This window comes from Macadamia integrifolia, chromosome 4 (assembly GCF_013358625.1).
Source record: "Macadamia integrifolia cultivar HAES 741 chromosome 4, SCU_Mint_v3, whole genome shotgun sequence".
NCBI lineage: Eukaryota > Viridiplantae > Streptophyta > Magnoliopsida > Proteales > Proteaceae > Macadamia > Macadamia integrifolia.
This window is the reverse complement of record NC_056560.1, coordinates 26,761,236-26,772,587: the sequence shown is the minus strand read 5'-3', so window position 1 is coordinate 26,772,587 and position 11,352 is coordinate 26,761,236. Positions and strand designations below refer to the sequence as shown.

Sequence of the window (11,352 nt, the reverse complement as noted above, 5' to 3'; positions counted from 1 at the left end):
AACAATGCGTCGTGATGACTGGGTTCCACCTTATTTGTCACCAACACTAATGGAGGGGGTCAATGTAATTGAGAACCCTGCTTCCATCTCACTGATCTAGTTTTATTCCAAATCAATTGGTGAAGTTTCTTATGATTCGTTGAAAGTGATATGAAATTACAATAATAAGATGATTAGATTCCATTAAATAATAGCATTATTGTAGAATGAAAAATCAGTTTCTCATTTTTACTAGATACCATTTCTGTGAAACGATACAAAGAAAATCTATGGAAGTTCCCGATCTCTTTTAACCCCTCCAAACCCATCCACCCAAGGTGAAGGCACAAATCAATTCCCATGAACTGGCAACTACTTCCCATGATTTGTTGAGAGTAAAATTTGATTACTTTGAGGGATCTTAGTCTTACATGGGCTCATCTATCCTCATGCAAGTTTGCCAAGTGGCAAGAAAAAACAATCAATTTTATTAAATCATGATTGTAATCTCAACATCTCCTAGTAAGTGGCGTAAAAGGAAAATGGTTTTCGTGGGAGAGCGTAACCCGCTCCCAGACTCCGGGGAGGGGGGTAATGACTGCCCCACCCTGCTCATGAAGTGCAAAATAATACCTATGTTGATGCTTTTTCGCATGCTCCAATTGGCCCTTGTGCGCGTGCAGAAGTCATCACTATAAGACTGTCTTGGAAGAATGTCTCCTAGGTCACCTTTGTTCCAATTGTGTCCATCAAATTTAATAAGTAAATCACTTAATTCATTTTAGGGAAATTTACCACGCCACCCCCTGGAGAATGCCACAATGATAAGACTACCCCTTTTGTTTTACTAAATTATTCTCAGACTTCCTACCGTCAGTCACAATGAAGGAATATACCTTATATGCTGATGTCAGCAACTCTATTTTATTTTAAATACCAAAATACTCTTATTAAATATGATGTACCTAAAATACCCTTGTAATAAGTTACTATTTCTTTCATCCAAACCCATTCCAAGACCTAATTTATCTCACCCAAATCGATAGATTTGAACCACCGGGGATTATTCAGAGTAGTGGCATCGACGATGGATGGCGACCAAGCAAGACCTTGCAGCGACCAAGCAAAACCCCTCTGACCTGCTAATAGTGGTAATTTAGCCAAGAGCCAGTCCAACAATGGCGATCACTGCAGCGGTGATGGAAGCCATTATTCTCTCTCTCTCTCTCTCTCTCTGTGTCTTCTAGTATTTGTCAGATTATATACTACCGATGGAGAGGCTAAACTGAATCGTGCTTTTGCTTACGTGAATCGTCACTCCCCTTTCTTTTATCGCTTCTTCTCCTTGAAAAAATGTTCAACCACATGGGCCTTGCTTGGTTGTCAGATTACATCGAAAGGGTTTACCCACGATGGATCTTGGTCGTCAGCTTATATAATATAGGCATCCAAGTTTCACGGTGGACCTACCTGGGTCGTCTGATCATATCTGAAAGGGCATTTATCACGATACATGGGGTGGATTTTTTTTTTCTTTTTTTACGAAAACTATACATGGGATGGACATTGGCAGTGCCTACTGCCAACCTTGTCAATTTTCTCCTCATTACCGAGTCCATTGACACAATAATGCTCTTTGCAGCCCGACAACTCCTTTGGGAACAGCTTTGAGTCCACCAAGAATAACATCAAGTCTATGGGGAGACGGATGAGGATGCTGTTGTGGGAAACCATGAGCCTTCTCAGCTCCTGCCGACAAACCCTTATTCGGCCACCAAAGCTGGGGCAGAAATGCTTTTTATGGCATACGGGAGGTCATACGGGTGGAACTCCTCTGAATCTCAAGTCGTAGGTATAGAGAGAATGAGAGTAAAAGAGAAGCAGACAAGGAGAGAATGAAATGGTGAAATGGTAAAGTGAAGGGTATTTTTGGGATAATAAAAATAGGTTACATGTCAGTGTTTTATTCATAAGGGTTAAAATGTCATTTCATAGCATCAATTAATAGTGACTGACGGTAGGGGGTCTGAGAATAATTTGGTGAAACAGAGAGGGTGGTCTTATCATTGTGGCATTCTCCAGGGGGGTGGCGTGATAAATTTCCCTTCATTTTATTATGCATAATATTAACAGATCATGGTTGTCCAATGGTCTACACCTAAGTTAGGCATTCATTCATATGGATGTCACACTATATGTTCTTTGAAATGACGATTTTAAGCTACTACCCAAAAAAAAAAAAAAATGATGATTTTAAGAAACAAGTGTGAGCAAGGTTTTAAAACTTTGGAGCAGACCCATCAGATATGGATATAGATTGGTATTAGAATAGATCAGACAGATTAACCACTGTTTTTCTTAATCAGATTTTTTGACCTTTTCACTCTTTGATCGTACCACAAAATTGGTATCGAATCGATCTCAACAGATATTAATACCACCCAAGCGATTTCATCATATCTGATTTTTAAAAGGGGAAATTACCTTGATCCACTAGATAAGATAATTTATTTTAAGACAAGAAAGTTTAAAGTTTATTTTACATTCATTAGTTTCAAGTTTAAAAATATTTACTTAATCCTTGAAGTTAGTTATTGTTCATCAAGCCCAAGGGAAATTAAAAGCAAACTTCCTAAAATGATTCCACCTTACTTAACATGCATAACTACTTAGGTGGAATCACATTAATTGAATCTCGAAAACCAACATAATCACATTAATTTATGAATGAATTTATCTACTCCAACAAAGCAATAAGTGGAATCACATGAATTGAATCTCAAAAACCAACGTAATCACACTAATTTATGAATGAATTTATCTACTCCAACAAAGCAATCAGTGGGTGGAGAAGGCAAGGGTGATTAGAGGTTTTGATCATTTTTGGCCCCACAAAAGAAAAATCAACGAAAAGCCATCAAGGTGACTTTGAATCTGTGCTCTACTAAAATTACGAAAGAGAATACATACTTTTATGGGATTTTATTAGCATAACAAGAGTTTGTTATTTGTCGAAACATAACAAGACACTGATTATCCTCTTAAAACAGTATCAAAGGATATAATTGGGATAAATTTATAGGGATAATTAAGTAAAGTTACATTCATTGCCAAAATTGAAAGATAAATGGAAGAAAAAAATAAAAATTTTATCGAGAATTTCTAGTAAAGGGTTGAATCGTAATTGACAAAAATTCATCCTCCCCAAAATCATTTCCATCATCTCTGTCGTCTCCGACCAATCCAACCTCTGTCTTCTTTCCGGTGGAGCTTGAAGTGGCCGGCGAATTCTAGCAAAATTTGTTTCAGCAGCATTGTCGACATAGGAACAAAAAATTGGAAGCTCAAACACTTAACACCACACCAACCCCTGTTCCCTTGATACCCTCGTAACCTCTTTCCAGTCTCTTTCTCGTCTCTCAACTCCCTCTCTGTGATCTCTGTGAACCCACCTGTCCCCATCATGAAAGCGCACTCGTTAAACGCCGGTTGTTGAAGCTCCCGAAGGTAATGTCTCCAAATCTAATGGGGAAGACAGTTGTATCAATGCCAGACGAAAAGAGGTTAGCAAAACAGTCACTTATGACATATCTCGCTCCTATTAGAATTGAAGATATTGCACTGTTTATTCTCAGGCTCAGGTATTCGATATTGTATGGTTCCAAACCCAGCCCACCAAATTCCAATTAGTTTGTCTAATTATCTTGTATAAGGAAAATTATCACTACCTTTGATACTCTGTGGTAATTTGTGGGTGGAAGGAAGATCTATTATGGGATGGTAATTTGAGGATAGGAAACTGGTATCTATGTTGTACTTCTCTCCTGTCAATGTATTCAAAATTTGGGGACATGGAAACTGCTAGGAAGTTGTTCGATAGAATGCCCATTGGAGATTTAACTTCTTTGATCACAATGATTTTAGGGTGCACAAAGATTGTTGACCCAAAAAGATGTTTACTGATGTTTTAGATGAAGAAAAGGGATCTTGTTGACCATTAACATAACATATGATCCAGCCATTAGTGACCCATGCAGGCTTACATTAATACTGAGGTTTCGGAGTACAGGGTCCTATGTTCATCTAATCAGCACTCCACTGTGATGATCCTTCTGTAGTTGAGGTTGTTTTAATCAATCAACTCTTTATTAACAGCAATCTTATGGTTGAAAAGTCGGTACATGTTGGACATTAATTTGTAATGATTGAAAATATGAGTGTGTCTAGGATAATGAATTATTGGATTTATTGCAATGAGATGAGGTATTAATCTGTAATGCTGGAAATATGAGTGTTTAAGTTGGTGATTCATGTTTTACCACTAACAACAGATTTTTCTCATGCATGAAGCAGGGGAAAAGATCTAAGGACTGCTGAAAGGAAGCAAAGAGATTTCCAGTAACTCGAGGGGAGCCGTGCCTCATGAGGAGGGGATCATTTCCCAGGATGGTTCCACACAGGGTAAGGTGGGTATTGATGAACCCAGCTCACAATGTTGTGATAAATGTGCCAATTTTGTAAAACAATCATTGGACTCACTGATCTTCAATCAAATTTCTTGGTTTTTTTTTTCTTTCTTTTTTTTTTTTAAATCTATTTGAAAAGTATGATTACCAAATCAGTAAGAGTTTATGTGATACCCTACTTTTAAGACCTGGTCTAATTACACGGTTGACCCGGTTTAACCATGTAGGACCCGAACCAGAGAGGGTTAAGGCGGGTTCCTTATGGACCATGATGGCAAGGGTGACTTTGAACACAGGTTGGCTAGACAAGTCCGAGTCAGTGCCAGAGGAGACGGGTGTACCCAAGCTGTGTACATGCACGTATCATAAGGCCATGTATGGGTAATGCTGATATGTAGCCATATCCTAAAGTGTATACGTATAATATGTATCGTTCCGAGAGTGAGATACATGCTGAGAGTCGAAATCCATCGAAATCTCACTTGTTGGCTAAGTTTCGACCAACAGGTGGGCGGTCACAGGCTGGCGAATCCGCCCACCTGAGTGACCCACCCATGTGGTTACTAGAGATTTTAAAGTATAAATAGCACTTATTATGTTTCTCCTTTTCCCATTTAATGCATTAAGGAGTTGGTGAAAAGAGTAAAGAGGAGAGAAAAGAAAGGAAGAAAAGAGAACGAGGAAGAAGAAAAGGAAAGAAAGAGGAGAAAGAAATGGTTTTAAGCGACGCCAAGGTTGGATCTTCTCATTTCGATGCCGGAAAAGTGATCCCCAACACGAGGCCTACGATTTGAGGTGAGCAAATGCTACACTTCTTAAACTTTCACCAAACCCCAAGTGAAACACTTGATTTGGGTAGAGTCCCTTGAGATCTTGTAAATCCCACTTGGGATGATGAATCTAAGGTTTAATAGATGGTTTATGTGTTGATTTTGAAGGTTTAAAGAAGTGTTTACAAGATTTGAGAAGCATTGGTGATTTTTTGAGTTAAAAGGTGATTTTGGGGTTTTGGAAGAGTTCTTGAGCAAAGAATGTAAGATGGCTTTTCAATCCTTAAATCTAACTTAGATCTAGGTTAGAATCATCTTATAAGACCTTACATGTGTGGAAAATGTGATTGGAATAGTCACATTTGGTTTCTCCAAGGTTGGGGAATGTTTCAAGGAAGAAGGCAGTTTTTCGCCCCCACAGGTGGGCGAGGACCGGCGGGCAAGCCGCCCGCCTGAGGGGGTAGCACCTCAGTCCCCACCGGTGGGTGAGGATCGGCGGGCGAACCCACCCGCCTGAGGGTGCCCTCTGGTTGGACTAGTGGGCAAGTCCTGCCCGCCTGAGAAGACCGGTGGGCAAGGACCGGTGGGTGAACCCGCCCACCTGAGAAGATCGGTGGGCGATCTCAGGTGGGCTGTCTGGCCCACCTGTTGGCCCCCCAACGTGATTTTTGTGTCCGAATGGGCCCAAAACGGACGGGTAACCTTCTTTTATGATTTTAAACATGATTTAAACATAAAAAATCGCTAGTTTTGACCCCAAAGTGGTGAAATGCTAACCCCATTCACTTATGATAAGTTCCACTAGAAACTTACGTTTCTCACGCCGGATCTCACCCGTACCGAGCGTGAGTTTTTGTACACAACAAGTAAGTGGGGAGAGGACATTTGACTTTATTTAAGGCTTGTTTTGCACCATTAAATTGTATCTAGACTAGCCATGTCATCATGCAAATTATGTGTAGATTAGTCATCCTCGTATGCCATTCGTGTGTATTTGCTTGTGCATTCTAAATTAATGATTTATGATATGTGTGTTGTGATTTATATTCTCAATGTTAAATGATTGATGTACTTATGTGATGAATGGTTAGATTACTATGCATAATGCATTATTAAACTAGACACCGCAGTCGGCTTGGAAACGAGTGCATTGGTGGCCCGTGGAATGGGACGCAGTGGCACTATGCAATCGTACTATGTCATATAGGAGCATGCGGTTTAGGATTATCATTTTCCCGTGCTACGACCCTTCCCAACAGGGGTTGAGGTGTTGGGTTATAACTTGGTGGGAAGCAGTGGTCGCGGTTTTCGGGTCACTGTGACGGTTAGACATATGCCCGGCTGGTCATTAGGACAGTCGGCAACCTCAGTGGTATATTCAAGAGGGCCAATCGTACTGCTTTTAAATTGTTGGGGTCAACACCTTTACTTTTCAGTCATTCACTTTTATGTTGAGAGCCGGTAGTCAGCATGCTTTACTTTTCTAAGTACTCACGGTGGGCCTTCTCCGACAACCCTATGGGCGTATCGCGGGATGGAGTTCGCGGCTCGTACCCGGGGCATACGCGCACTGTGGTTGTAGTAGCACAAAACCAAAGACTTAGTAATGTTATTTAGGTGGATAAAATTTAAAATGAATTGCATGGCATATATTGCATATGGATGTGATTGTAGTGTGGTCTTTCTTTTCACTTACTGAGCTAGTGAGCTCATTCCATGTGCGCACCTCTTTTAGATGATTTTGCAGGTCACCCGCCTGATGATCAGGAGTCGGGCCCCACTGTTGAGTTTCCTGATGAGGATTGATGGGTCCCTGAGGAGTATGAGCACAGTGCTGATTGCACGTGCGAGAGCTGTGCTGCAGGACCGCAGTAATGACACCGTACAAGATTTTGCTGTTTGATTCTTTTGATGACCTCCCCTTTTGTGTACTTGATACGTAAATTATTATTCTTTTTATGTAAATATCATGCCCACGGTCCCACATGTACTTAGTTATATACTACAATTTGGGTATCAAGTATATTGGGAATATTTACAGGTAATTTAAGTCTTCCACTGAACTTTTGAACACTTATCTTGATGTGGGTATGCTGTGGTGGGGTACTGTATCAGATGATCCTGGCAGGTTTAGGTTAACCAGAGTTAACCCGGTCATCGGTCCAGTTCTGTGTGAACGGGGTGTGACAGTTTAAGTAGTTACAAAATCATGAAAATTTTGTCTACGGGATTGCGTGTGGTAGTGAAGTAACTTTGCTCTACTTTGGTGAATCTGATTACTCATTATTGTCTTAAATGTATATAGCTTGCTCCAGTTGCTTTTATTTTTTTACCTAGCATGTGGTCACATTCGTAGTTGTTATCTCAACTTGTGCACATGGAAGTTTTGTTAATGAAGCGCAAGAAATCTTCTCCACAATTAGGGGCCTATCTCTGTTCTAGAATTTGTTTCATGTTGTTGTAAAGTTAATGGGGTCAACCCGTTATTAATGAATGCTCTATTTTTTTTTTCTTGTTGTTGTTGTTACAATTTCCGCCAATGGTGATTGAGACTAAAAGAAGTATTCTTTCTTTACATAGGAATCAAGATTTGCATGTTATTCTGTTTTTGTAGAAGAGCTGCCTTGGCATATTATCTCCAAGAAGCAACATTGTCTCCTGTTATTCTGTTAATGTAAAACAAATTTGAAGTATACTCTTAGAGTGGGGCTGAAAATGAGATATTGATCCTTCACAAAATATGCTACTTGTTGCTTACTCTCATTATAGTCTGTATTTTTAGGTTCTTATGTACTGTTGTCTGACCTAAACTCAGTAAACTTGACAGCTTCTTCAAGAAAGCATACATTTTCTGTTTTACAGGAAAAACATGTAGTTCTTGTTCTTACTTTTGTGAGGATCTTTTCATTTTAAACTCCATATATGATAGTCATTTTTCTTTCAGTGTCATTGTTTGCACAACCATTTATTTTCTTCTGCATGGACTTCCTATTAGCTGGATGCGAGCTTGTAAAACTCGGGATCGGTCTTAACTGATACTGATCTGGATTGGTCATGTATAGGTCAGGATTGGATGGATTCTAGGTACCTCTGTTTTAGGAAGTTTATGGCTTCATTGAACTGACCAGCATGCAGATCTACCATATATTGCTTCACTGCAGATAAGCAATTGCTTCATTTCTCCATTGTTCAATCCATGTTGGCTAGAAATAAAAAAATCTGTACGTGGAAGCAAAATGATCAGCTTCTTTTCTTGTATGTGAGTCTTTAGCTCAAATAAGTAGAGCACTTGGGAGATTCCTCAAGAGATGGTGGTTCAAATCCATCAAGACTCATTGAATTTTCTTACATCTAGTTTTCTTGATGGGCTAATCCCATTAAGTTGAGATAAGGTTATGGTATTGTTATGATTATTGATCTTGAACCCAAGACCTCATGGTAGGATGGGCTTTAATGCTTTACACACAAACAAGTGCACTAGGCATAAATTGATCAAGTTTATTATATCTAGAACATAAATTCACTAGTATGCCTTAAATTACCATAGTGTTTTATGTTTGAACAAGGCGTCAAAATATCATTTGAGTTAATTTTCACAAGTTTGATCAAGGATGCCCCAACTTTACCTAAATATACCTGAATTTTCTTCAGTTCAACCAAAATTGACCAACATATTCATTAATATGTGCTAAATGACCATAATATCCCACTGTGAACAAAATTAGTAAGCCAAGTTCAACAAATTTGATAAAATCATTTTCCGCTTTCATCGAAATCTATAACATTTGATATACTTTTCACAAGTTTGACAAAGATATCCAAACTTTTTTTAAATATGCCTAAATTTTACTCAAAATTAACCCGCCCTAAGCTCGAATGTGTACTAGGCTAAGATTTCTAACTATGAGGGTTGAAAAACACTAACCCTTGGGGTAGGGTAAGGGTGTGAATCGGTTCGGTTCCAAATGATGATAAGGTGGACCATAACCAAACCGAGAACCGACTCAATTCTTTATTTAGATACTCAAACCGATTCAATTCAGATTGGTTTGATTTCAGTTCCAATTCGGTTTTGATATGCAGTTTTAATTCGATTTTATACCTCGGTTTTAATTCAATTATGAAAACGGTTCCACTTTTGATCCATGATTGTGATGGACCAAAGGCCATAATAGGCTCAAGTTATGGGCCTTATTGCTATTGCTAACTTCAAATTTATCTTAGCTTGTAAATATGTGATGATAAATTGCAAAAAACACTTACCACATAAAAAATAAAAATAAAAAAAGCTTGCAAAAAACACTCTTAAATGAAAAGAGCAATTCGATTTGGTTTCGGTTCGAACCGATGGTTCTACACCCTAAAACAAAATCGAGCCGAATCGAATAACATACTCACATATTCAAACCGAATTTGAACATAATAAATTCGGTTCGATTTTGGTCCGGTTAATTTGGCTCAATTTGGGTATTCGGTTTCGATTTGAAATTGACACCTTTAGGGTAGGGTTGAATTAGACTTGGGTTGAGGCCTAGGCCTAGCCTGGCCCGGCCCAATCAAGTGTCTTGAACATCATTTATCGTGTTGCACTTCATAATTTTAATTGTCTTATTGACCATTTGATCTCTTAATTCGGTTTTTTTTTTTCCAATGTATAGAATGCAAATGGTATAAAAAGGTCAATCAAGTTTAGCCCGAACTTGAAAATCAGGGCCAACCCGGCCCAACACTGCATAACTAGGGTCAATTAGGGTTGGGTTACGGTTGGGCTGGGTCTTAAAACCCTAGCCCAACCGAACCATGTTTCACCCCTACATCGGGAGCAACTATTTTGAAGGGCGGATCTGAACTGATCTAGACCTAAATCAACTTGTCCCAATTCGGGTTTTTAAATCCTGCCACACCCACCCCATTGCTATTTCTAATATTGGTAATGAAAACCTCTAAATACCCTTCAAAATTGTGATTTTTGCTTTCAAGCCATTTAGGTTGGGAGATTGAAATGTGCCATTGCTATGGGCTATGAAGTTAAGGTGTATTGTTTGGATAGATCAAATAGTATAAGTTAATGGCTTAAGCTTTAAGGAGTCAATAAGAAGAGAGTCAAGAGATATTCGTTTATCCGATTGAAATGGACCATTGCTATGGGCTTGAAAGAAACCAGATTTTGATTTCATACAAAATAAGGAGAGAGAGGGAAACGGAAGAGAATTACCACTACTACCCAAATTTATCCGATTATTATAGCCCATGGAGAGAGTCAAGAGATATTGGTTTCCTATAAAAGAGGGAGAGAGAGAGAGAGGAAACAGGAAGAGGATTACACATGTAGCGGTTGAAAAGGATAGCCTACAAGCAATTGGAACGAAAGAAACCGTGTGTAGATTAAGAGAGTGACAGAACATGGATTTTAGGGTTTTGTCATTCTGTGCTTTCATTCCATTGAAGAGAAGAATAAATATACAATTGTGAGCTAGGACTTACCATACACATGCGATATGGATATATGACTTACCATACACATGTGATATGAATCTTAGTGTACAAGGTAATATAATAGTGAACTAGGACTTACCATACACATGCGATATGGATAAATGACTTACCATACATATGTGACATGAATCCTAGTGTCAAGGTAATGAAAAGATTCTTATCCTAGTATACAAGGTAACTAGGATATGGTAGAATATACAGCTGGGATCCTACATGAATTGATAGAGAGTCTAAGAGATTTTGATTATCATAAACCGTGTGTATCATAGATGGTCTTAGTTTTAAGTATTTTAATGTTTATTAGTCCCTTTAATTTATGTTAAAGGGTTGCTAGAACAGTTCCATTTTTTGTTTTTAGTTTTTTGTTTTTCCATCTTATTTGTTAGTGATTTTTATTTGATATTGAAAATTTGTTCACCCCAACACACTTAGTCATCTCTTTCCACTAGTGTTCCCTCTCTCTCTCTAGTCTCTACTCTCTTTGGGTCTGGTGGGTGAGGCTGCTAATGCTGTCCAAGTCTAGGATCCCACAATCTCATTATCCACTAGCTCTATCCTAGAAATTTTCATTTCTTGGAGCTCTTATAGTTTTTGAGATGGATTGATTATATGCCTTCTATTCTGAGTCATTTTTTCTACCC

General features: G+C 38.8%; 1 long non-coding RNA gene across 3 annotated transcripts; it reads left to right on the top strand.

Moving 5' to 3' along the window:
* The first annotated feature begins 3,148 nt into the window (after positions 1-3,148).
* Positions 3,149-8,083, top strand: LOC122077525. Of its 3 annotated transcripts, none has more exons than XR_006139817.1 (3): positions 3,149-3,542; positions 4,333-4,445; positions 7,796-8,083. It is a non-coding gene; the product is annotated as an uncharacterized LOC122077525 (long non-coding RNA). The 3 variants fall into 3 exon arrangements; XR_006139818.1 differs by lacking the exon at positions 7,796-8,083 and adding an exon at positions 6,951-7,008; XR_006139819.1 differs by lacking the exon at positions 7,796-8,083 and adding an exon at positions 4,673-4,729.
* The last annotated feature ends 3,269 nt before the right edge of the window (positions 8,084-11,352 follow it).